The 26,528-nt window shown below is 42.2% G+C and overlaps 1 protein-coding gene and 1 non-coding gene across 2 annotated transcripts in view; one reads left to right on the top strand and one right to left on the bottom strand.

The window, feature by feature from the left end:
• The window catches only part of PNPLA1 (patatin like phospholipase domain containing 1), a 153,245-nt gene that overhangs the window by 43,733 nt on the left and 82,984 nt on the right, over window positions 1–26,528 (bottom strand). The gene's annotated exons all lie outside the window — the stretch shown is intronic.
• LOC138150349 (U6 spliceosomal RNA) lies at window positions 16,884–16,993 on the top strand. Its single transcript, XR_011165557.1, has one exon. It is a non-coding gene; the product is annotated as a U6 spliceosomal RNA (small nuclear RNA).

The following is a 26,528-nucleotide window of genomic DNA, read 5'->3' as shown; positions in this document are numbered from 1 at the left end:
GAGGCAATGAGGTGGCATAGACTGACCCTGGAGTCAGGAGGACCTGAGTTCAAATCTGGTCTCAAACACTTGACACAACTAGCTGTGTGACCTCGAGCAAGTCACTTAACCCCAATTGTCTTGCCTTCCTCCCACAAAAAAAAAAGAGATGAAAAGTTAAGACCTGTATCTCAAGATATCCATTTTCTCTTCACAGTATGGGGCAAATGCGCCCTCCCTTAGTCCAGATTGAAGCCCAGGCCTCTCTGTTCCTTCGAGTTGCCATACAAGAACCAGTTGGAGCCATTAGGAGACAGAAAGATGTTTTCTTAAAACCACAAGCTAATGCTTCATGGACCCAGTGGAAGCCATGAGAATAAAAATAAAAGGCTCCCATGCCTTTTATATCTATTGATCAATTGGTTACTTCTTGTTGAAATGGAGAATGTACCAATGTGAGCATCGAGTGAGATCTCTGTGAGTTTCTTGATGGAAAAAAAGAGTGACTCAGCCTGGCGAAACTTCCAGTTCATTTCAGCAGGCACCTCTCGTGTGTGCCCTCTGTGTGCTAGGCAGAGGGTTTCTGGAGGATACAAAGATGAGGAGAGGCATACAGAAAACCAGTGGTGGTATAGTGACTCTGTAGTCCCAGAATCAGAGGACCCAGGGTCCTAACTAGTAAGCTATATGATCCTGAGGAAGTCATTTCTTTTCTCTGAGCCCTAATTTTCTCATCTGTCAAATGGGGAAAAAAATATTTGCACTACCTACATCACAGGGTTGTTGTGAAGAAAGCACCTTGTAAACTTTAATGATCTATAACATGTAAACTATTATTATTGTTATTATTATGCTCAAGGAGCTCAGGATCCAGTGGGAAGATAAGACATTTATTACAATGTGTAGTATGATATTATAGGTGCCATGATGGAGTTGCAAAGGTCTATGGGCATCTGGTATAGTGTAGAGGGGATAGTGGAGGTGTAAGGGATGGATGGAGGGAGGGAGGGAACAGAGAGAGAGAATGTATATTAGAGTTAGGGACACATGGGTCCCAACATCATCTCTGACACTAGCTTTGTGACTAGAAACAAAGGAGGCTTACTCAGTCTCCTCATCTGCAAAGTGGTGGTAGTGGGAAGGTTGGACTACATGGTCCGACATTCCAATTCTAAATCTATCATTCTATGATACTATGAAATTGAAAGGAGCTCCAGAGAGGGAGAGATCACTTCCAGCTTCGAGAATCAAGTGAGGCTCCATAGAGGAGACAACATTAAGCTGGGCCTTGAAGAATGGGTAAAACCTCAACAAAGGGAGATAGGGGAATGGGGTAGGCATTCTAGGACTAGGCAACAGTATAGATGCTGTACAGAGGGTAGGATAGCACAGGATGTTCAGGGAACAAATAGTAAGTAGTCCAGCTTGCCTGGGACATGGACCACATGAAGGGGAAGGATATGAAATAAGGCTAGAATAGTTGGAAGCAATCATTCAAAAATCAATTAAGCTTGGACTATATGTCAGGTAGGACAACTAGGTGACACTGTGGAGAGTGTACCAGGCCTGGAGTGGAGCTCAAATCCAGCCTTAGACACCTCCTACCTTTGTGATCCTGGACAAGTCCCTTAACCCTGTTGGCCTCAGTTTCCTCATCTGTAAAATGAGCTAGAGGAAATGGCAAACCAATCCAGTGTCCTTGCCAAGAAAACCTCAAATAGGGTAATGAAGAGTCAGACATGACTGAAATAACTGAACAAGGACAACAAAAATGTGCCAGGTACTTGGCTAGGTACTGGGGATATAAAGGCAAAAAATGAAATAATTCCCGACTTCAAAGGGCTTTTGTTATTTTGGAGGGAAACTACATATATATGTGCATATATATAAATTTAAAACATACAAAGTAAGTCAATCAACAAGCATTCGTTTATTAAATGCTTAATATGTGCTAGGCACTATGCTAAGTCCTAGGGATATAAATAAAGGCCAAAAAGCCTCTGTTCTCAAGGAATGTGTGTTCTACTGTGGGAGAAGACATTTAAATAACTGGTACATACAAGATACATATATATGTACCTGTGTGTATATATGTTTATAGATGTTTTGAGCAGAGTCTTAAAAGAAGCCCAGGAAGGTAGAGGTATTGGTGAGGACTCCAGTCATGGGCAATCCCATTGCAAAGGCCCAGAGACAGTAGAGATGGAGCATTGTCTTTAAGGAAATGCGAGTAGGCTCTTGTGGTTGTGTCAGAGAGTACATGTGGAGGAGAGAAAAGTGAAGGCTGAACAAAAGGAAGGAACCAGGTGGTGAAGAATTCCAAATCCCAGTGGAGGACCTGATATTTGCTCAAAGCACGTCACTGAGATCTTGTTGAGCAAGGAAGAGATTAGGAAAATTGCTTTTGCTGTTGAATATAGTAAGGAGACCAATTCAGAGACTATTGTAATAGTCCAAGCCAGATATGGTGAGGGTCTATATGTTGTGAAGGTAGAAAGAGGCAGTTAGGTGACTCAATGGATAGAGCACTGGGCCTGGAGTCAGGAAGACCTGAGTTCAAACCTGGTTTCAGACACTAGCCATGAGACCCTGGGCAAGTCACTTAACCTCTCACTGCCTTAATCCACTGGAGAAGGAAATGGCAAACCATGGATGGTATGGTCTAGAGGGTCGTGAAGAGTTAGATAGGACTGAACCACCAATCAACATGTGAAGGTAGAAACAAGATTTGGCAATGTAATGTATATGGAGCGAGAAGGATGAGTCTAGGACAGCACCTAGGTTACAAGCCTGAGTGACTGGTTCCAGCCTACTTTGCAGGTTTATTATATAGTATGCCTTTGGGGAAGTAATAGGAAAGCTTAGAAGAGGAGGGAGTTTGAGAGGAAGGACATGTTTTGAAAGTGCTGAATTTGAGATGTCACTGGAACATTCAGTTGGAAATGTCCAAGAACCAGTTTGTTACTGTAGCTGAGGAGAGAGGTTAGGTCTAGATCTAGGAGTCATCTATGCAGAGATGTTAATGAAATCCATGGGAGCTAATGAGCTCAATAATCAAGAAAGGGGAAGCCATAGCAAAGCCCTTGGGGATACTAAATTTAGAGGGTGTAAATATGAGTGAAGAAAGAGCAAATGAGACTGAGAAGGAGCAATCATGTAAGAGGAGGTGGAATCAGGAAGACCTGAATTCAAATCCTGCTTCAGACACTCACTAGCTGTATGACCCTGGGCAAGTCACTCAACATCTTTTTGCCTCAGTTTTCTCATCTGTAAAATGGGGAAAATAACAGCACCTATCTCATAGGTTTCTGGTGAGGCTCAAGTGAGATACAGATGTAAAGCATTTTGCAAATCTTAAAAGGTTTGGTTGTCTCAGTGGATATAGGATTTGGAGTTTGAAGACCTGGATTCAAGTCCAGTCCTAGTCACTTAATAGCTGTATGAACCTAGGTAAATAAACTTAAGATCAGTTTCTTCAACAGTAAAACAGGAATAATAATAACACTTACCTCACAGGGTTGTTGTGAGGATCAAATGAGACAATAATTGTAAAACATTTAGAACAGTGCCTGGCACATAGTAGGTGCTTAATAAGTTCTTATTTCCTTCCTTTAATACATATGTCATTAACAATTCAGCAACTTATAGTCTTAGAATGTTGCTTGGAGAACATTGGAGGGTCAGTGCCAGGGTAATGCTGCCAGTCTGTGTCCAAAGGAGAACTCAAACCCAGGTCCTCTTGACTCAGAGGGTCAGCTCTCTATCTACTATGCCACCACACTATTGTTTCCATATCATAATGTGGTGGGAAGAGCAGGTGACCAGGAGACCAGCATTCTAATCCAAATCTTCCATAAGTTTGATGAGGGGGGAGGGGAGGAATCAAACATCACCTACCAATTACATTCAATTATATTCTATTACATTCTACTGGCTAAGCCACCAAATCTCTCTTGTCCCCCAGTTTCTTCAGCTATAAAACAGGAATCCTAGAATCGTGGGATTTCAAGTCAGAAGGGAACATTGGGATTATTGATAATAATAAGTTTCCTACCCATTTCATCTCTGAAAGGATAGAGTGAAAATCCCACGAGGGATGAGAGGTTGGGAGAGAACTGCAAATTTGTCCGTCACCCTGTTTGGTGTATGTCTGACTGGAGAGCATGAGGAATATGGAAGGGAAAGGGAAATGTCATTTGGCAATTCAGAGAATTTTCAGATTTGAAGTCTGGTTCTGTTGAACCTGAACATCTCCATCATAGGAGCAGCATGGGTGAACCCAAATTAGCTAAGAGTATGAGCATTTGATGCTGCCAACAGAAACTTAAAGCTGGTGGGAGGAGGGGTTAGGGAATGAAACAAACAGGGGCAGGACACCCAGGGGGAAGGGTCTCCAGAACTACAAGGTGCATTACAAATTGTATAAATAATGACCCTACATTTGGTGGGGAGGGAGAATGGGGGAGGGGAAATTGGTACTTGTTTTGCCCCAGGACCCCACATGTTCTTATTCTTTTCTGGACAATTCCATTGTGTATTTAAAAGTGAATAAAAAGAGTCTATTTATTCAATGGTTTGGACTGGCTTATTTCTTGGAGAGGGGAAGAGGGGGAGGATGGAGGACACATGATAAGCATCTTGGACAATGTGTGAGGATGGGCTCATTTCTTGACCCTTGACTGATGAATTCTGGTTGCAAGGGAGTGCAAGCAGGTGGTTGAGTGGAAAGGTACAGGTATTTCCTTGCCCTTTCTCCTCTGTCACCCACTGCATCCTGGGCTATTGCCAGTTGTCTTAACTTTTGTCCTGCTGTTGGACTTTGACAATCCAGGAAGATAGAGGCAGATGGTTTTGCACAGCTCTGCCTCACCTAAATTCAATTCACAAGCAAATCAAGACATCACCTGTGATGTCATTGGTCCTCTGAAAATGAAGGATAAGCCACAAAATTAGCAATCATCCTGCCACCACTTTAGGGGATCCAGGGCCCTCTTGTTCTAACTCTCTTCACACACACACACACACACACACACACACACACACACACACACACACTTCATTGAAATCTGCACTTGGGAAAGAATCTGACAGAAGGAAGGAAGGAAGGAAGGAAAGAAAGAAAAGAAGGAAGGAAGAAAGAAAGAAAGAAAGAAAGAAAGAAAGAAAGAAAGAAAGAAAGAAAGAAAGAAAGAAAGAAAGAAAGAAAGAAAGAAAGAAAGAAAGAAAGAGAGAGAGAGAGAGAGAGAGAGAGAGAGAGGGAGGAAGGAAGGAAAGGAAGGAAGGAAGGAAGGAAGGAAGGAAGGAAGGAAGGAAAGAAGGAAGGAAGGAAGAAAAGAAATGAAGGAACAAAGAAAGGAAGGAACAAAGGAAAGAGAGAAAGAAAGAAAGAAAGAGAGAGAGAAAGAGAGAAAAAGGAAGGAAAGAAGGAAGAATTTACTAAACACTATGTTCCAGGCATTGCGCTAAGCAGTAGGAATAAAAAATATAAAGCTAAAAGAAAGAACAGTACTTGCCCTTGAAGAGCTTGCATTCTAATGGAGAAACACGACTAAAGGTGGTGGGGGGAGGGGCAGGCAGTGAAGACTGAGGTGCCTGGTTTTGAAGTCTGGAAATCAAGAACAGGACCAGGATGGGAATGAAGTCTGGACTGGTCCCCTCCACAAAATGAAGGCCCCAATGGGAGAAAGGAACGGAGAAAGAAAAAAACCCAACAAGGACTCTGGGTGGGGAGAAGTAGGGTAGGGAATGAAGGTTTTGGTTTCATGAGGTAAAATCAGGGCGGAGCTACTGAAAAGGAGGTGATAAGTCATCACCAAAGACAAACTTTATCAGCTTCCTAAATTAGCTCAGGGCTGGCCCTAAAGGTGGATCTGATAGGGTGTCAACCTTTTAAAAGTGTGAGAAGCTTCCTTAATCATGTATTCTAAGGCTGTGTCTCATAATCTGCTGATCCTGGTGACCATTTCTCTCGTCAACTTAAAGGTTGTCCTTAGGAAAGCAGTGAAAGTCATTGTCTTGTTATTTTAAACTTTGAACACTGGGACACTGGGCTTCTCCCTACCAACAACTAGTCTTCTCTCTAGGCCTGGACCTACATAAAGGCCAAGGCAGTAGCTATTGATGAGTGTGATACCAGAGTCGACAAAAGACCTACTTGAACCAATATCTTTCCTACCACCCTGTCTGAGATTTCCACCATTATTATCACCCCTTAACAGAGGTCTGGGGTGATATCCATTGTAACTGGCATAGTGAAAAGAATGCCAGATTTGAAGTCAATGCACCTGAGTTCAAATCAGTCTCAGCTTTGTAACTGTGAGAATTTGGGCAAGGCATATCTATTTCATGAGTCTCAGTTTCCTCATCCAAATGAGATGATTGCTTATTAGATGGCCTCTGAGATCTCTTCCATCTCTGACAGTCTATGATTCCATGTCAATTTGATGGGATGAGGAAGATGCTGTTAGGGGCTCTGTTCCACAGGAGGTAAGCCTGAGGTGGTAGGCGTGCAGTAAGTTCACTGAGGAACCAGGGATGAAATGGGGAAAAGAGAATCTGACCAGGTTAGACCCTTCCCCCCGCTCCCCAATGAAGGGAGTAGAGAAGAACCCATAATATACTTGGTCTTCCCCATCTTGTCTCCTACTTCTCAGTCCATTTCACTCCTTTGAGGGCATTTGTTCCCTATCTGTTTTTCTCTTGACTTCCATTAATGAAGATTGTTAAGCTGATTACTTGGGGCAACTAGGTAGTGCAGTGGACAGAACATTGGACCTGGAGTCAGGAAGATTCATTTTCTAGAGTTCAAATCTAGCCTCAGACACTTACTAGATGTATGACCTTGGGCAAGTTACTTAACCCTATTTGTGTCCATTTCCTCATCTGTAAAATGAACTGGAGAAGAAAATGGCAAACCAGTCCAGTATCTTTGTCAAGAAAACCCCAAATGGGGTCACCAAGAATTAAACATGACTGAACAACAACAAAGACCTGATGATTCAGCTGGCCAGTTTGATTGAAAATCACCCACTTGTACTGAGTAACCAACTCCTGTTTCTGTAGTGCTTTGAGGTTGATAGAGTGCTTCCTCGCAACAACTTTATTAGACAAATGGGAGGAGCTGAGCATGCATTCTTAGCCCCATTTTGGAGATGAGGAAAATGAAGTTAAATGACTTGGCAGAACCACATAGCTAGTCAATGCCAGGTCTTGAACACCACATCTCCTGTCTGTACAAAGATTAGCCCCCTTTCTTCTGCATCTTGCTGTTCAAAGACAAGACAGAAGGCAGACTGGGAACGTAATTCTCTTTTCTTTCCCTAATGGCATTTATCTTTAATATTCAAGTATCTATTTTGAATTTACTATGGATGGTTATGTTGGTCTAGGGCTAATTCCTGCCAGACTGTTTTTCCATTTTCCCAGCAGTTCTTATGAAATAGGAATTCTTTCCTAATTCCCTAATTTATATTTTTAGACTTATCAAACATTGGATTATTAAGTCTTATTATTTCTGATTCTCCCTTATCTAGTCTGCTATACTGACCTACTTTTCTATTATTTACCAACATCAAATGGTTTTGATGATTGCTGCTTTATAATACAGGCTGTCTCAAAAGTCTTAACACAGTGTTGAGTTTAAATAGCTTTTAACAGCTGCACTAAAACTTTTAAGAAACCCTGTATAGTTTGAGAGTTGGAAGATATGGTTTTTAAATTTTCTTTTGAAATTAAGTAATTTTATTGATATGATTTATTTTTGTGCCACCATGATTTTCAAATATACCTCCCCCAAAAAACTATCCATTTATTCAATCAAGAAGCCTTTAATAAGTACTTACTATGTGCCTGTCACTGTCCTAGTCTCTGTGAACACAAAGACAAGAATCGAACCATTTCTGCTTTCAAGGAGTTTGTGTTCTTTTAGGAGATACAACATGTGTGAAATATATGTATGTGCGTATATGCATAGGTGTGTATGTATGTACACATGTGTATGTATAAGTATATGCATGTATATGTGTGCATATGCACATACATACATGCATATTTCACACATATCTCTCCTGAAGGAACATGATCGCCTTGAAAGTAGAAACATACCTGCCATAATCTACTGGAATTCTAGACTTTGACCCCTTCTTCCCTTCCATTACTAGAAAATGAAAATAAACAGCTTGTAGCTATCTTTTGGGAAAGAGGGGAGGAGGAGAGAGAACAGGAGGGAGTCTAGATCTATGATTTCACCAAGTGGGAAATTAGTATGGAAATTCCCACCATCAACATTGGGGAAACTCCCTCCACCAACTCAAATATACAACTCATCTTAATTTTCTATAGTCATAGAGAATTCCTCGGACCATTGCTGAGGCATGTATGTGCTGCAGTGGACAGAACACTGAACTTGGAGTCAGGAAGACCTGAATTAAAATCCACTCTCAAACACTTATTAGCTTAATAATCACAACCTCTGCCTGCCTCAGTCTGCAAAATGGAGATAATATCTATCTCCCAAATGTTGTGCAGATCAAATGAGATAATATTTGCAAAGTGCTTAACAGTGTCCAGCACATAGTAGGCACTTAAAAATGCTTATTCCCTTCCCCATCAAGAAGTTAAGTGTCTTGCCCAGGCTAATGTTACTAGTAGATATCAAGGGTAGAACTTAGAACCCAAGTTTTCTGACTCCAGAGCTGACCCTCTGTCCCCTACACCAAGAGTTGGGAACCAGTGGCCTCGAGGCCAAATGTGGCCCTCTAGGCCCTCAAGTGCGGCCCTTTTACTGAATCCAAACTAGAACATGAAGTTTAGATTCAATCAAAGGGCTGCACTTGACCTAAAAGGCCGTGTGTGACCAGGAGGCTGCAGGTTCCCCACCCCTGCCCTACACCAGGCTCTCTTGCCTCTCATGTAGCATATAATGGTGATGGTAGCTGTCCTTTGTGCTTGGAGAGGAACAAAATAACATCATTATATTGGGGCCAAGGTATAGCATGTCTGACTGTGACTGATCAGACCTATATGAGCTTGAAAGGCTCTGCCACAGTTGGGGAACAAATAGTCTGTATGAACATTTGTAGTGGACATGTCTCTAAATTTGGGCACCTCACATTTCTTTTGAGTTAATGCAATTCTGCTTTGCTCATAGAATAAATTGCCTTCTTTTATGTAGGCATGCCATGCCAAGTGGTCCTGTGCCAGAGTTTCCCATGTCTCACAATCAATTTCAGATTTCCCCAGAGAGAGCTTGAGAGTGTCTTTCCTTCTGACCTCTGTGTGAGTGTTCTCCCTAAAAGAGTGTTTTATGCAAATGTACATTTGGCATTCTAAGAACATGGCCAGCCCATCAGAATTGCACTCTCTGCAGTAGAGTTTGAACGCTTGACAGTTCAGCTTGAGAAAGGACCTCAGTGTCCAGTACCTTATCTTGCCAGATAATCTTCAGAATCTTCCTAAGACAATTTAAATGGAAGCAATTCAGATTCCTGGCATGGAGATGAAACCCAGGTTTCATAGGCATTTGACAATTAGGTCAGCACAACGACTCTGCAGACCTTCAGCTCATCAGGCAGTCTAATATCTCTTCTTTCCCATACTTTCTTTCAGAGCCTCCCAGCCCGGAGCTAGCTCTGGCAACATACGTGTCTACTTCATCATCTATGTTGACATTCCTGGAAAGTATACTGCCAAGACATGTGAACTTATCCACAGCATTCAAAATTTCTCCGTTTGGTGCAATGGATGGTTCCACATATGTATGGTGCTGTGTTGGCTGCTGGAGAACCTCTGTTATCTTGGTGTTAATTGTCAGGCCAAAATCAGCACAAGTGGTAGAGAACTGATCCATATTTTGTTGCCTCTCAGCCTCAGAGGCTGCACTGAATGCACTGAATCTATGAACAAAAATTTCCTTACCAACTCTCCCTCCACTTTAGTCTTGGCTTGTAGCCTTTTCTTTTTACTTTTGCTTTTTGGAAGGGGGAAGGCAGGGCAATTGGGGTCAAGGTTAAGTGACTTGCCCAAGGTCACATGGCTAGTAAATGTTAAATGTCTGAGGCTGGATTTGAACTCAGGTCCTCCTGACTCCAGGGTTGGTGCTCTATTCACTGTGCCACCTAGCCACCCTTGCTTGTAGCCTTTTCAATTAAATAATTTGCCATCAATGTGGTAACTGACCTTGATTCTATTTTCATCCTCACTGAAGGAGTCCGAAATCATTTCTGACAACATTATACTATAAAGTATGGGAGCAAGCACATAGTCCTGCATCACTCCATTGGTGATTGAGGAAGTATAAGGGCATTATCCAGAATCCATGCCAGCATGCCAGTGTGAAACTAACATACGATAATGATGAACTTCTTTGGGCAGCTAAATTTTGCCATTATCGAGCCTTCACAACTGACAAGTAAGACCTTGGTCAGATTGACAAATGTGTACAGACCTCTATTCTGCTCCTAGAATTTCTCCTGGAGTTGTTGGGCAACAAACACCATATTGACTGTTTCTTGGCCCTTTCTGAAGCATACTGGCTCTCAGGTAGATGACCATTTTCCAGGTCAAGGATAAGCCTATTTAGGAGAACTCTGGCAAGAATCTTGCCAGCAATGACCGAGAGAGACCCCCCCCCCCACCCTGTGATTGTCAGAGGGCAGTCTATTTCCTTTTTCTTTATAGAGATGGACCATGGAGGCGTCCTTGAACTCTTAGGTAGTTAACCTCTTGTTGACATATAACCTGGAAAATTTTCCATCAACTTTTGTATGAGCAGCTGACCCCCTGCCTTGTAAATCTCATCTGGAATAGATGTTTTGCCACAGAAGAGGAGACTAATGACGTTCAAGCCTCTTCTTCAGTTGGAAAATCAGCTAGAGAGGGACTTACTTCAGCCTGAGGTATATGGTTAATGGCTTCAGCATTGGTTGATGACTCTGTGGAGAACACTATGGAAGTGTTCGGTTCATCTCTCCAAGATCATGTCCTCATCACTAATCAGTGTGGCTCCATCAGCACTGAATAGTTGAGATGAACCATAGGTCTTTGGCCCATAAATAGCCTTCAGAGCATCATAAAAGTACTTTGGATTGTTACTATCAGCATAAAACTGAATTTTCATCTGCCTTCTTAGTGAGCAAAGAATTCTGCATCTCTCTAGGCTTTGCTTGTACTTTACTTTTGATGAAGTTTAAACACTGCCTTCTTAGAGATAGGCAAACTATTCTGCTGGTAAACCTGTGGAGTTCTTGTTTTTGGTTTAGCAGCTTCTGAATTTCCCCATCATTTTTTGTCAAACCATCTTGATGTCTGTGAGTGTTCTGACTCAGATGAGTAAATGCAGTGCTGTACAAATCTCTGCAAGCTGCCCAATTCTTTTCTGCTCCACTCTTGCCAAATGTATGTTGGTTTAGCTTTCCCTCCAAGTTAGCCACATTTGTTGATATTAAATCTTCTGGTAGCCATCTTGCCTTGGGGCCATAGCTTTCGTTGAATGTGAATATTTAGCTTGGAGAGGATAAGTCTATGATGAGTCTGGCACTTTGTGCCACTTCGTCACTCTTACTTCTTGTCCGTTTCTTCTCTTTACAATGATATCGTCTATTAAATGCCAATGTTTGCTGCGAGGATGCATCCATGAAGCTTTATTGCATTTAGGTAAAAGGAAGACAGTGTCGGTGATGAGAAGCTCAAAAGATGCACAGGTCTTCAGTAGTAAGTGACCATGGCTGTTGCTGTTTCTCACTCTATTCCTCCCAAGCCACGTCTAATAGTCTGTGCCTACTCTGGTGTTAAAGTCGTCCAGAATCATAAGCTTGTTCTCTTTGGGCACATTAATGATAAGGGTCTCCAGGTCTTCATTATTTGATTACAAAACCTACACCAACTTCACAGTGCTCCCCATTACTGCAGCCACTCTAGAAAAACATGTATCCAGCTCTGACTTTGGTAAGCTGGTCTTAATTTGCCAACCTTGTTTCACTCGGGGCTGCTATTTAGATGTGATACCTGCTGAGTTTTCTCACAACAAGAGTATTTGTCTTTCAGATCTATTGGATTTCAGGCTGTCTATAAGTGTGTGCACATTCCATGTGCCAATGGTGAGTGGAAGCATCTTTGCAAAAGATATTGCACATTTTTTTGTGTTTTGACCACAAAGTGATTGTTGCTTGCAGAAGTAAGCAGGCCAGGGTTGGGTGAATCAGACCATTTTAAGGGCACCTTTTCTAGTCCCTTCCTCATGCCAGGAGGTGAGCAGTGCAGTTCTTAAAACAGCTACTCAGTCACCCAAGGGGCTGCATCAATCTAGTGAGAAGACAACCCTATGGCCTGGGCCCCTGTGTGCGGGGTTGCGACTACAGCTCCCAGTGTATCCACATCTGCTACTTCTTCACTTACCTGTCACTACAGACTTTGAGGTAGGTAAAAATGGTAAAGTGGTATGGGTGATGTCTTTTGACTTGTGCATATATTGGATTTAAATGAGGGAGAGTTGACACAAGTTGTTGGCCTTACTCTCTCTTCCAGAGTCACTGCAGTCCAGTGGCAAGACAAAAGTCAAGACAATTGTCAATGGCTTAGGATGCAGCGGATGGCCTTGGAATCTTCAATGTCTAACCAAGTTCTAAGCGCTCCACAGTGCCTGCTTCTGCCCCCTTCGTGGCCCTTTGGAACAAATGTTCACACTGACACATTTTGCTAGGGGAATGAAGTGAACCCTTACCTAACTCACTGAGAGGTATGAGGCCCTTTGGTTATTCTCAACCTGATTGCCTGTGTGCTGAAACAGTTTACTGGGCTGTGGCCACTGCCCATGCTACAGCTTCTTGGAGTCACAGGTGAGAATTGGGTGGCAGGTGGACCCCAAAGGTGGATGAGCAGCCCTAAAAAGGGCTCAGCAAACCCTCATAACAGAGGTGCTGTTCCTCCCTGAACGCTACATCACTGCAGCATATGATGTCATAGGGCTCAGAGCTGATAGGGACTTCAGCCACCTTGGCCAAACCTCACATTTTATGAATGAGGCAGCTGAAGCCCAGAGAAGTTAGGGGATTTGTGCAGAGTCACACAGATAGTAAGTAAGAGAGCCAGGATTCAAACCCAAGTCATAGGCTCATAGATTTAGAGCTGGCAGGCCATCTAGACCAGTTCCCTCATTTTGCAAATGAAGAAACAGGAAAGTTTCCTTCCTGATCACAGAAAAGGAAGATTTGAACCCAGATTCTCTGACTCCAAATCATTTGCTCTTTCTGCCATTCTATGGTCCACTGAGCCAAAGGGATCTTACACAAACCTGTGACTTTACCTTCCAGTAATAAGTGAAATTCGCCTTCCAGTGGCCCCAACAAAGCCCAATTAACACCTTGGAGCTCAGAAGGAAGGCTGAGTAACAGATTGTTCATACGCTGTTATGCAGAGGTTAGAAAATCAGAAAATCGAGAATGTTCCCCTAGAGAAACTGGCAAGGGGAAGATGATCAAAGGAGTCTGCTACTGATCCGTCAAATGATGAGTTTACCTGTCACCTCTTTATGGAGTTGCCCATTGGCATCTTGCTAAGAGGACCAAGAAATTCCCAAATTGAATCAAAGTTCCTTGGGAGCTGTCCCCTGATAAACCATATACTTTTACACTTCTTGCTGTTCAGACATTTCACTTGTGCCTGACTCTTTGTGACCCCATTTGGGGTTTTCTTGGCAGAGATACTAGAGATATTTCTCCAGCTTATTTCTAGATGAGGAAACTGAGGCAAACAGGGTTAAATGACTTGCCCAAGGTCACACAGCTAGGAAGTATCTGAGACCAGATTTGAACTCAGGAAAATGAGTCTTCCTGACTCCAGGCTCAGCACCCTATCCATGTGCTATCTAGCTGCCCTTTTTACTTTTGAGACAATTGCTAATAGCACAAATTTCTATAAGGGTAAAAAACACCAAGTCTTCTTTCCTTGTTCAGAGGGAATTGGGGATGGCCACCTGCCTCTGAAGAGGAGAGAAAGATCTTGGAACACTGATGGGAGGTGGCATCTGGGGAGGCCACTGTACAGACCCCTCTAAGGTCCACCATTTTGTAGTTTCTTATTTTAACTAATTATTCTGGATTCTTACATGCTAAATTTTGAGGTTTGCATTTGGGGGGGGTGATTACAAAACGACCTGCAAGTATTGCCAACATCTTCTAAATTTGGGTGCCTTTGGGGCAAATCTCCTTTCACCTCCACCCTGGTTAGAATTATGCCATAGCCAGATCCTTCCCCCACCCCACTCCAGTAACAATGCTGGAGCAAGTTTCTAAGGATATAAGATATAACTGAAACAGCCAAGGACTTTGCATTTTAATGAGGAAAGAGTCTGTACATTTATAGGTGTTTGTTTTAAGACTGAAGGTTGTTACAGTATATTCTGTGATTGGCTTCCCTTCCTTTGAATTCCAACTTCTCTATCTCTTAGCAGTAGCTATAGTTTTTCACACTGTACTCCCTTAAGCCATAACTGGTCCTTAGAATGATGCTCAGTCCTCTCCCAGGCATGGACTGGGGAGACAATGGAAGCAGAGATAGTTCTTACAAGTCTCTCCTGCTCCTGGGTGCACTGTCAAACTTGAAATCCTTGTCCTCCCCCCACCCTGCCCCGTTCCTACTCAGACCCGAGTTTAAACCCTTGGCGCATAACAATAGGACCGTAGAATCAAGAACTAGAAGGAATTTGAGTCCAATCCCTTAATGTTTCAGAAGAGACTAAACCCAGAGAGGGAAAGTGATTTACTTAACACCACACAGTTATTAAGTACCAAAGCCTACATTCAAAGACAGTTTCTGGTGTTCCTCTGACTTCAAATCCAGGATCTTTTCCATCTCCCTAAAGTGGAATTTTCTCTTTCTGTCTGTCTGTCTCTGTCTCTCTGTCTTTTCTCTGTCTCTCTTTCTCTCTCCCCCCTCTTCCCAGCTTCATACTTGAATCCATAAGAACCAGCTTCCCTTAGTTCTCACCTGTCTCTTCCATCTCTGGGCCCAGGATCTGCTGTACCTGAATGCTAATACACATTTCCCTCTTGCTCTGCCACCATCTCCAGGCGATGGTTCCTAACACGTATATCCCCTTTCAGCAACTCATCCCCTTCCTCATCCAGACCACAAGAGTACACCTTCTGGAGCATATTGGGGGATGGGAGAGAATATGGAAATTCAGAAATAATAGACTGAGGTAAGTATGTTAGTCCAGAGCCACACCTCCCTGTGATCTAATTATAGGGTTTACTGTTAGCATTTAAATCACTGGGTACATATTCATTCACACACATACCTTCAGAATGTACAAGGAGACCTATGTCTATCTGCCTTGTTGCCACCCTTAGGTCTGGTTTTGAGAGATGAAGGTGCATTCTATTCAGAACCATAGATCAGCAATTCGAGTGTCCCAAAGCAGGCAACAGCAACAACAGTAACTACAACAATAACTAACATTTATATAGCAATTTAAGATTTACAAACCACATTGCATGTATTATCTTATTTGATCCTTAGAACTAATCCTATAAGGCACCCATTTTATTAGATGAAGAAAGCCAGGCTGAGAAGTTAAGAGATTTGCCCAGAGTCACATGACTAGTAAGCAACTGAGTCAGGATTTGAACTCAGGTTCTCCTGACTCTAGGTTTTGCAGGATATGGAAGGGGGTCATCTCTATAGGAAAAATCTAAAAGGCTTTCAACTAAACTGACAACAGAGGCTCAGGAAAGTTATGTGATTTACCCAGGATCATGTAGAGAGTGACAGAGGCAGGTTTTTTAAACATAGTCAGACAAAAAGAAGCTATTGTTTTCACTCAGTCATGTCCAATTCTTTGTGACCCCATTTAGGGGTTTTCTTGGCAAAGATACTGGAGTGGTTTGCCATTTCCTTCTCCAGCTCATTTTACAGATGAGAAAACTGAGGCAAACAGGGTGAAGTGACTTGCCCAGGGTCACACAGCTAGTGTCTGAGGTCAGATTTGAACTCAGGAAGAGGAATCTTCCTAACTCTGGACCCAGCACTCTGCTCACTGTGATGCAACCTAGCTGCCCTTAACCTAGATTCAGTCACAGCCAATCAGGAAACCTTCTGATGACAAGGCTGCCATATGGGACTCCACCCATCGCAAAATATAATCCTAAGTATATGACTTTGCTGAGGATCGAATAAGGATATGAAGACAGTTTGCATAACCTTACTCATTCATGACTGCTGGAATGGAGGTCAAGTATTTAGAGCTGGCAGGACCTTAGAACTCTACTAGTTTTACAGATGAAGAAATCAAAATAATTTAATTTCGTACCATAGACTTAGAGCAAGAAGGGACCTCAGAGATACCATCCCTTCATTTCGTGGGTGAGGGAACTGAGGCTGGGAGAGGTTTGAAGACTAGTCCAGACAGAGCCTCAGATTTCAACTCAGGTCTTCCTGACTCCTGAACCACAGCAGCAGTCAGCTGTCAAATAATAATAAATCCTAGGGTGTCACACAGCTTTTGCCTTTGATGTGTAATGCACAAATGTGTCCAGCAATAAAAATTTCAGGCCAAGTAGGAAAGTATAGAAGTCATTATACTATTGTATAATATAAAATATATATTGTACAATATAGAAGCATGGTGGATGCTTTTGGGTGGGCACTGCCACACAGTACAGCAAATACTGTAAATGGCTTCTGACTCTGCCTACATAAATGATAATGATCATAAAAATCCCTTTTGAACTTTTCAAAGCCCTTCATATCTCCACTCTCCTCTCTCCTCCACTGCTAGCTGCCAAAGTGATTTTCCTAAACCTCAGGTCTGACCATGCCATCCCCCCACTTAGTAAATTCTCGTGGCTCCTTATTACCTACAGGATCAATTATAAAGTTCATTGTTAAGGTATTAAAAGCTCTTTATAATGCTCACTTAGACAGCATGTTATGTTAAAATTGGCATAATATAGAGATTAGCATGGTCTCTTCCCTGTGCAAGGATGAGTTGCAAATTCATGGATCGTTCCATATTTTATTTTTTTAAAAAAAAGCTGTATCTTGAGGGCATCTAGGTGGCACCTATCTAGAGCACTGGCCTTGAAGTCAGGAAGACCTGAGTTCAAATTCAGCCTCAGACATGCAATAGCTATATGACTCTGGGCAAGTCACTTAACTCCAATTGCCTCAAAAAAAAAATCCAACCAACCATGACTGGGCCCTTCCCAACCTAAATAATATGACAAGTATGTGGTAGGAAGGAAACAAGCATTTATTAAGCACCTACTATGTGCCAAGTGCTGTACTAAGCACTTCTCAAATATTGTCCCATTTGATCTTCACAACAACCCTGGGAGGTAGGTGCTATTATTATACTCATTTTGCAGTTGAGGAACCTGAGGCAGACAGATTAAATGACATGTCCAGGGTCCCACAGCTAGTGAGTGTCTGAGACTGGATTTGAACTCAGGTCTTCCTGACTCCAAACCCAGGGTTCCATCTACTGTTTCCCCTCACTATCTCATGTGGAACAAGCACTGGATTTGGATGCACAGAACTTGGGTTCGAATCTCAACTCTACTCCTAATAACTTGTGTGAACTTGGGCAAGTATTGTAGCCTCTGGTCCTTAGTTCCTTCCTCTGTAAAATTAGGGCAGTTGAACTAGGGTTCTAAGATTCTGCCAGCTCTCAATATTTGACCTCTAGGCCAGCAGACATAAGTAAGCAAATGGCCAACCTTGAATACAAATCAGGTGAAAATGAAAGGAAAGAGAGAGAACAGGTTTAAAAAGAGAGAAAATAACAAATTCAAATGAAAAGAGCAGCAATTTAATAGGTAAACTGACAAAAGTCGGGTCCCAGGAGACGGAAATTTTGTCATTATTCAGTTGTGTCTGACTGTGACCAATTTTGGGGTTTTTTTAATGAAGATGGGGAAACAGTTTGCCATTTCCTTCTCCAGCTCATTTGACAGATGAGGAAACTGAGGCAGGCAGGGTAAAGTGACTTGCCCAGGGTCACACAGCTAGTAAGTATTTGAGGCTGGATTTGGAATCATAAAGAGGAATCTTTCTGACTCCAAGCCCAGTGCACTATCCACTGTAGCATTTGAAAACAGATAACTCAAAACTTAGATACTCTGACCTGTTGGTTGACTTGACTTGTCTTGGGTTCATTCATCGATTTTGAAAGTATTAATTGCCCATTATGTGCCAGGTGCTGTGTTAGGAGCTGGTGATGTAAAAGCAAAACTGAAATGGACTCTGCCCTCTTGGAGTTTAACATTCTGGGGGCAGGGGGGTATGACAGGTATATAACCAGTTACCTGCATGTAATAGGGGAGTAGCCATTAAGCCCAGAACTGACAAGGACATGCAGATTCATTCTAGTACCTCACATGGGAGAGGCTGGGATCTGCCTCCGGCAGAGTTTTGATGGCATGTCAAATCTTTTTTTTTTTTTTTAAGCAATCAGGGTTAAGTAACTTGCTTAAGGTTACATGGCCAGTTATTTCTGGGTGTGGTGCTGAGTATCTGAGCCCAGGATTCTATCTCCAGGTCATCCCGACACTGGAGCCAGTGCTCTTACTCGCTGTGCTACCTGGCCACCCCTGGCATGTCAAATCTTAAAGAGATTTGGAGCATCTGTAAATAAGTGGTGAGCAGGAGTTCTTGGGCTGAGACTGTAGCTGGAACTAGGGGGCATGCAAAAAGCCCCAGCCAGCCTCATCCCCTCTTGGAAAAGGCTGCCCTTTTCTTGGATAGACTTATTCCCTTTGGTTGACTCTTCCTACTGATGGCTTTCCAATGATGGGGAGAGACCTTGGGGCAGGGTTGTGCAGGAGCCAGCTCACACTGGCTCATGAGATAGTGATATCTAACAATTATACGGCTCTTACTGTGTGCCAGGCCCTGTGCTAAACGCTTTACAATAATTACTCTCATTCGAGCTTCACAGCAACAGGGAGTCGGATGCTTTTGTTACCCCCATTTTATACATGATGAAATTGAGGAAAATAGAAGTTAGGTGACTTTGCTCAGGGTTACTGAGCTTGTAGTAAATGAGGTCAAATTTGATCTCAGATCTTCCTGATTCCAGGACCAGTACTCTATCTGGTGCTGCCACCTAGTGGCTCACAAGAGTCAATTGTTAAATGTATCAAATACATGCTATTGCATTGTTAACATTAAATATATATTAGTATATATAGTACGTATATACTAATATAACAAAATAATGCAATCTGATAATTATTATAAATAATAATTGCAATAATACTTATAAATAATCATTTAACGTAATGATTATTATAAACAATTATAAATTATTATTTAGTATATTTTCAGTATAAACACTTAAATCTTGCAAATTGGCAAATGCTACAAATCAGGACCTGATTTGTTTTGTTCATTGTCTAGACTAAAGAAAGTAATGGAAAAAATGTTAATAATTCAGATTAAATTTAAAAATGTGACCTGTATACATTCTCCCCTTCCCCCTACTCCTCCACCTGGGGGTGATTGTTAAACATTCTACCAGAGCACCATTGTCTTGGACTGTCTCTTTCTGAGACCAGTATTTCCCCTTGAAGAAGGATCTCATTCTTTGCCTTAGCATTAGATCTTGCAGGTGAAAGAGAATGGAGGCTACAGTCTTGTAAAGAGGTCAGGAAAATGAGACACCCAAGATCCAGGAGTAGAGTCTAGGCAGAATTTCACAGTCAGTCAGTGCCCCCAGAAGTGGGGAGACCTTCAGGGCTCAGCCCAGCAGAGGCTAAGATGAGGACTCAACCTACATCAGTGCTACATTTGTATTTAAACCAATGTCACACAAAAACTACATTGCATTTAAAACCATTCTCCCCTGGGACATAGTGCAGAAGAGAGTGAGTGTTCCCCTGAGACCTGGGAAGTTGGGGGGAGAGAGAAATGTTTTTACTTTTGCTCTTGCTATCTCTTTGAAGTAAATATTCCTTCATAAAAGCTAATAGATTCATTAAATTGATTAAAAGTTGCTTGTTGATTGGTTAAACTGAGACGCCAGTCACTGGCAGTTATAATGATGGGACCATAGTAGAATAGCTCAAATTGGTAGCATTGGGACAAAGACACCTCAGCCCCTCAGGGGTACCTCCAGAACCCTGAGGAAGAGACGTAGACAGACTGACTCGTTATATATGAATATCTGTCTATACATATATGTGTTGTCAACCCTGTGTTTGGTCTAAGAAAGACAAACATGATTAGGTTGTTGTTTTATTTCTTTCAAAGCTGGTGATGTGAATGCATGGGAACTATGATGTTGGAACTGAGGTCATTTTGGGGTCAGGGTGCACAGTTTATATACCCTTTCAACAGGGTCTGATATCACCCCATCATCATTTTAGCTCTGGACAGAAGAAACGCCTCTTTAATCAGACCACGCCTAGGATTTGGGCTATACAGAAGGAAGAATTCATCACCATCCAAGCCTGGGCAGAACACAGTGGATTTACCTACCTTAGATTAAATTACTTCTGAACTTGGGTTGGGGTTTGACGAGGATAAGGAGAATCAATGCAATCTCATTGTCAGTAATGTCCTTCTTAAGAAAAACTGAGCTTTGGAAGAAGGGGGCTGGGGGAAGTTCTGCATCTCCAAGATAATGATTAGAGATAATTTTTTACAGTGTATATATATATACACACACACATATGTATATATACACACATACATACACATAATATATAATATATACACACACAATACATATATACTGTGTATGTATCTACTCTATACATATACGGGGTATGTAAATATTCAAATACATATCAATACAATATATACATACAAATGTGCATACAACATGCATGCAATTGTGAGTGTGTGCATACATGTATGTGTGCATACATATACATGCATGTATATATACGTGGTTGATTTGGGAGGAGAGTGGACTAGTGGGATCAGGAAAAAACTCTAACCATTGAGCAGAGCCTTGGTGCTTGAGCAGTTAGGAAGGAAATAGGGTCTCAGAGACAGGAGTAAGGTGAGCGTTCATTCCAGGATTGCTAATGCGAAGGTGCAGAGATGCAGGCTAGACCGTCCTGTGGGAGGAGCACCTAACAGGCCAGTTCGACTGGACCTCAGAGTGCAGGAAGTGAAATAATATACCATGAGACGAGAAACGTAGGTTGGGGTCAGATTTTGCTTTAAAAGCCAAAGAATGAGTTTATATTTATTTGATCCTAGAGGCAATAGGGAGCCACTAGAGTTTATTGATCAAGGAAGTGAGGTAGGGTGTTAAGCAGATCAGTATTTCAAAAGGCCAATCAATTCCAAATGGGAAAGAATGTTATAAATGGGCAAAGTGAAATTGAAGGGAGGGAGAGTTTCCTGACCTTATGGTGAAGTTTGGTTAGACTCTATTCATGCTTTCTTGTATGTAAAGGACATCAACGGGATGGATGTTAAACAGTGTATGAGTTAGATGAGGGACGGGGCTGGGGGCAGACGGGGCGTGGAGGGAGAGTTATTAGAAGTCAGGAACCAGGGACTGACCATCTGCTGAGAAGCAGAGTATCAGGATTGAGTCCAGGGCTCAGGGCTTAGGCTTTGTCTCTAGGATTTAGAAAAAGAAAGGGAATCCTGGTTCCCACCTTGCTCAATGGGAGTTGGAATAATGCAGAAGGCGACTGAGGGAGACAACCTGGAAAATGATTGGGGGGATGGGGGTGGAGGGTGTGCACCAGCCCATCGCCTAATTCTAAAACTGATGGGAGCATGGGTAACACCCCTTCCCCCCTCCCCAAATAAAGCAAAGTGGGTAGGACTGAAGGTGCTGCCAGGCAACAAAATCTATAATTACTCTTCCCTCTCCCTCCCTCCCTGGTACCAAGGCAACATGGGTGTGACAAGGGCTGGCTGCCTGATACACACCCACTCAGGCTCCATGTCTCCCTACTGTGATGTCTCCTCCCTTTTGCCTACTTCTTTTGCCCTTCAAGCCTGCCCTGCAAATTCATTCCCAGACAAATTTCACATGCATGAAACGTTGGAGAAGGAATCTGTGAGTATGATTTTCTACCCTAGGGTATTCAGAATTAGAAACCAGGTGAGAGACATACTTCTTTTGTGGTTAGGGAAAGCTCAGCTTTCACCCTGTGGGTAGAAGCAGTGTAGACTCATAGAAATCAATAGATATAGAACATGGGGCAGGGAGCCTTAGAGGTTGCATGTATAGTTTAAAATCCTTCATTTTATACATAGCAAAATGTAAGTCCAGAGGTTTGGGGGCAGCTGGGTGACACAGTGAATAGAGTGCCAGGCCTGGAGTCAGGAAGACTCATTTTCCTGAGTTAAAATATAGCCTCAGATCCATACTAGCTGTGTGACCCTGGGCAAGTCACTTAACCCTGTTTACCTCAGTGTCCTCATCTGTAAAATGAACTGGAGAAAGCAATGGCAAACCACTCTGGTATCTCTGCCAAGAAAACTCCAAATGGGATCATGAAGAGTTGGACACAACTGAAACAACTTAACAAGGTCCAGAGGTTAAGTGACTTGAAAAAGGTCACACAGGTTGCCAAGTCAGAATTTTAACTCGGGTCCTGTGACTACAAACCTGTCATGCTTTCTATTGTATATGCTTTCACATTCCCAAAGGAGTTAGAATTAAAGCTGTTTCATCTAGTCCCACCTCATTTTACAGAAGAGAAAAAAGAGGTCCAGAGAGTGAAATTGCATATGCAGTCAGGATTAGAATCCAGATCTGACTATTAATCCAGTGTTCTTTCCACCACATCAACTCCCTCAGGGAGCCAAGGAGAAGGAGGTAAATAAGGGACAAGTCAGATGGGGCAACCAAAATGTAAAAAATCTCTGAGGAAGACTTCTACTCTACACAAGGCAGGACGCCTACTCTGCTCTCTGAGTTCACAAAGAGTATGCCCTCTGGTCAGTTCTCAGATCAACAGCAGGTCAACAACGGTAGTAAGAGAAGCATCTACTCCACGTAGTCAAGGCCAGTTTTCCCCTAAAAGTCAGTGAAACCTTCTTGTGACCTAATTGGTCCAGGGAATTAAGAGTTAATAAAAGTAGGTGGTGCAGTAGAGCACTGGCCCTGGAGTCAGGAGGACCTGAGTTCAAATCCAACCTCAGACACTTAACACTTACTAGCCGTGTGACATTGGGCAAATCGCTTAACCCCAATTGTCCTGCATTCCCCCCTCCAAAAAAAAAAAGCAAAAAAATAAATAAAAATAGCACTATGCTGATCACTTTACAATTATTCTCTCATTTGATCCTCAACAACCCTGCAGGACAGGAGTTATTATTAGACCCATTCTACAGATGTCAGGCACTCCTCAATCCTGACACCCTGATGACCAAGGTGCTCCACCATGGCAAATGCCAAGGCTAGGAGAGAAGCTTCACCCACCTAGTTTTGTTTTGTTTTGTTTTGTTTATTTTTTGCTTTTTGGAGGGCAGTTTGGGTTAAGTGACTTGCCCAAAGTCACACAGCTAGTAAGTGTATCAAGTGTCTGAGGCCAAATTTGAACTCAGGTCCTACTGACTCCAGGGCCAGTGCTCTATTCATTGTGCCATATAGCTGCCCCCAATTTTTTTTTGCCTTTTTTGGAGAGGGGAGGGCAGGGCAATTGGGGTTAAGTGTCACATGGCTAATAAGTGTTAAGTGTCTGAGGCCGGATTTGAACTCAGGTCCTCCAAGGTCAGTGCTCTATTCACTGCCACCCACCTAGGTTTTTTAGAGGCATCTGGTGGCATAGTGGATAGAATGGAAAGCCTAGGGTCAAGAAGACCTAAATTCAAATGTGACCTCAAATGCTTATTGGCTGTGAGACCCTGTGATTTTGCTTCTGTCTGCCTTGGGTTCCTCACCTGTAAGATGAGGATAATTACAGCCCCTATCTCCCAAGGCTTTTGTGAGGGTCAAATGATATCATATTTATAAAGCATTTTGTAAATCTTAAAACAATTGAATAAATTCTAGCTCTTACTATTAACCAATGATGTATCCTTGCTGAATATCCTTTCCATGTTATTGTTTAGTGAAATTACTTTTGTTAAAGGTCTGATAATCATTAGTGTGTCAGGCTTGGAATCATGAAGACTCATCTTCCTAAATTCAAATCAGGCATTTACTTGTGTGTTCTTGGGTAAGTCACTTAACCCTGTTTGCCTTAGTTTCCTCTTCTGTAAAATGATCTGGAGAAGGAAATGGCAAACTAGTCCAGTATCTTTGCCAAGAAAACCCCAAACAGGGACACAAAAAGTCAGACATGACTGCAATGACTCAACAACAACAAAGACAGACCTTGCAAATGTATCATTTTATTCTAATCCCAAGTCTGAACTCCCAGATAGCCCTGAGTTAGGCTTAGCTCAAAAAATTTTGCAGTTAGCAGTATTGAACTGCAATGACTTTGTGGCCTTTAGGGGAGATAGGACAATTTAGAGGAAGGGAGTTCCCCAAAGTCTGTCTTACATCATCTTCTCTTTGCATGCCCCATGGAAGCAGGCATCACCTCTATGCAGATGACTTCTAGGTCTATATATCCAGATCTAGTCTGTCTCCTAAGCTTGAGTTGCCAATGGCCTATTTGATATTTCAAACTGGATGTCCCAAATTCATCACCAATTCAAAATGTCCAAAATAATTTATTTTTCTATTTCTCTTTATTCTCTATTTCTCTTCCCAAACTTACTATTCATCTGAACTCTCCTGTTTCAATCAAGGAGGCCACCATCCTTCTTATCACCCAGGTCAACAATGTCAGTGTCATTTTCAATCCTTTACTTTCTCTTCCCCCATATATTCAATTGGTTGCCATATTTTGAGGGTTTTCCCCCTCTGCAATCTCTCTTCCATATGGCCCCTTCTTTCCACTTTTATAGCTACCACCTTGATCAAGCCCTCATCAACTGTTGTCTGTATTATTGCAATAGCCTCTCAGTTGGTCTTCTAGCCTTACATCTAGGTTTCTTCAAGTGTGGGTCAAAAGTTCCCCAACTCACATATCAGCACTTGATGAACAATACTAGCATAAGATATGGAACAATCTTCATTTTAACCATCACAAAAAAAAATACAGGATGCAAAGGATTCACATGTGCCCATGAATAAATGAAGAAACATAAAACAACCCAAATCTCCCATTTGTTGTTGCTGAGTCGTTTCAGTCGTGTTTGACTCTTTGTGACCCCATTTGGGGTTTTCTTAGCAAAGATACTGGAATAGTTTTCCATTTCCTTCTCTAGCTCATTTTACAAGTGAGGAAGCAGGGTGAAGTGACTTGCCCAGGATCACATGACTAGTAAGTGTCTGAGGTGGGATTAGAACTCATGAAGATGTCTTCCTGACTCCAGGCCTGGCACTGAGCCACCTAACTACCCTCAACTGTCCATTAGACTCCCTGAAATGTAAACATACTTTAGAGGACTGATGAACACATACTTCTTCTAGCCTGTACTTTCTCACCAACTCATGGCAATATTAGGTTGAACAAGGTCCAGATTTCTCCCTTCTTCCTTCGTGGCATGACTTTAGTCCTTTAGTGACAGGACAGTGGTTCTCTTCCTCTCTAAGGGAGCATGGTGCTGAATAAATTTGCTTCCTAGAAGGATGGCACTTAACTTCTGAATTCAAGAACTCTTGAACACATGATTACCCACAAGGTAATTTCCAAGGCACAGAAATATCCATTCTCGGAAACTCTCTAGTCTCTGACTTTTGCTCAAAAAAGGAAACAAGAAAGTCAGATATCCAGGAACTCAAGATCCATCAAGGTCACTGGGCAAGTACAGGCAACTTGCCATATGCATCTCCTGCCAATTTCCATTTTATTCTCCTGGGAACGAGGGGGAAGAAATACCCTCCCCTCCACCCCCTTTGATGAGCTTTAGTCTGGAAGTCCAAGGGAAAGGAAGGTCATGAAAAGAAAAGGAGTGAACTATTTCACCACTTGATTTTATAGACCACAGGAAAAGGCAGCTCTTTTCCAAGAGCCTTTTCCTTACTAACTCTCAGTCAATGATCATACTATTAAAAATAATCAAGAGTTTCATGTGTCTTCTGGGAAAGGTGCATGTATATCCCAATGGGAGATGTCCTTCCAGAAAAAGTCTTCTCTCTGTAATTTCATCTAGTTGATTTAGGGGACTCATCAAATTGACCAAGTACTCCCCTAATCAACCCCTTCTTCCCCTTGATCCCCCAATAAAATAGTATCATAGGATTTAGAACCTGTGGGACCCTAGAAATTATTTAATCTAATTCCTTCATCCAAATTGTAACTCAAATGACAACAGATAGTTGTATGATGCAGTATATCACTGATGACTTATGAGTTGTGCATAAAGATATCATCAAGGAGATGCAGGATCAGAAAAGGAAGTTGTCAGAATACCTCAACACTTCCTACAGTATCCCCTCCCTGGCCGCACTCTCTGACCATCTCTTCCCTACCGGAAACTAGGAGTCCACTCTGTTTCAAGAAGCTCTGGTAGGTGAGTCTTTTATATTATCTAGCCATACAATCTATGCCATTCTCTATCATGGTACCTTCCCATCC

The sequence above is a fragment of the Petaurus breviceps genome, unplaced genomic scaffold (genome assembly GCF_028583685.1).
Source record: "Petaurus breviceps papuanus isolate PSGF00001 unplaced genomic scaffold, PetGlider_PUasm1.0 90865, whole genome shotgun sequence".
Taxonomy (NCBI): domain Eukaryota; kingdom Metazoa; phylum Chordata; class Mammalia; order Diprotodontia; family Petauridae; genus Petaurus; species Petaurus breviceps.
Note: the sequence above shows the minus strand (reverse complement) of the source record. Positions and strands in the feature narration are given on the sequence as shown.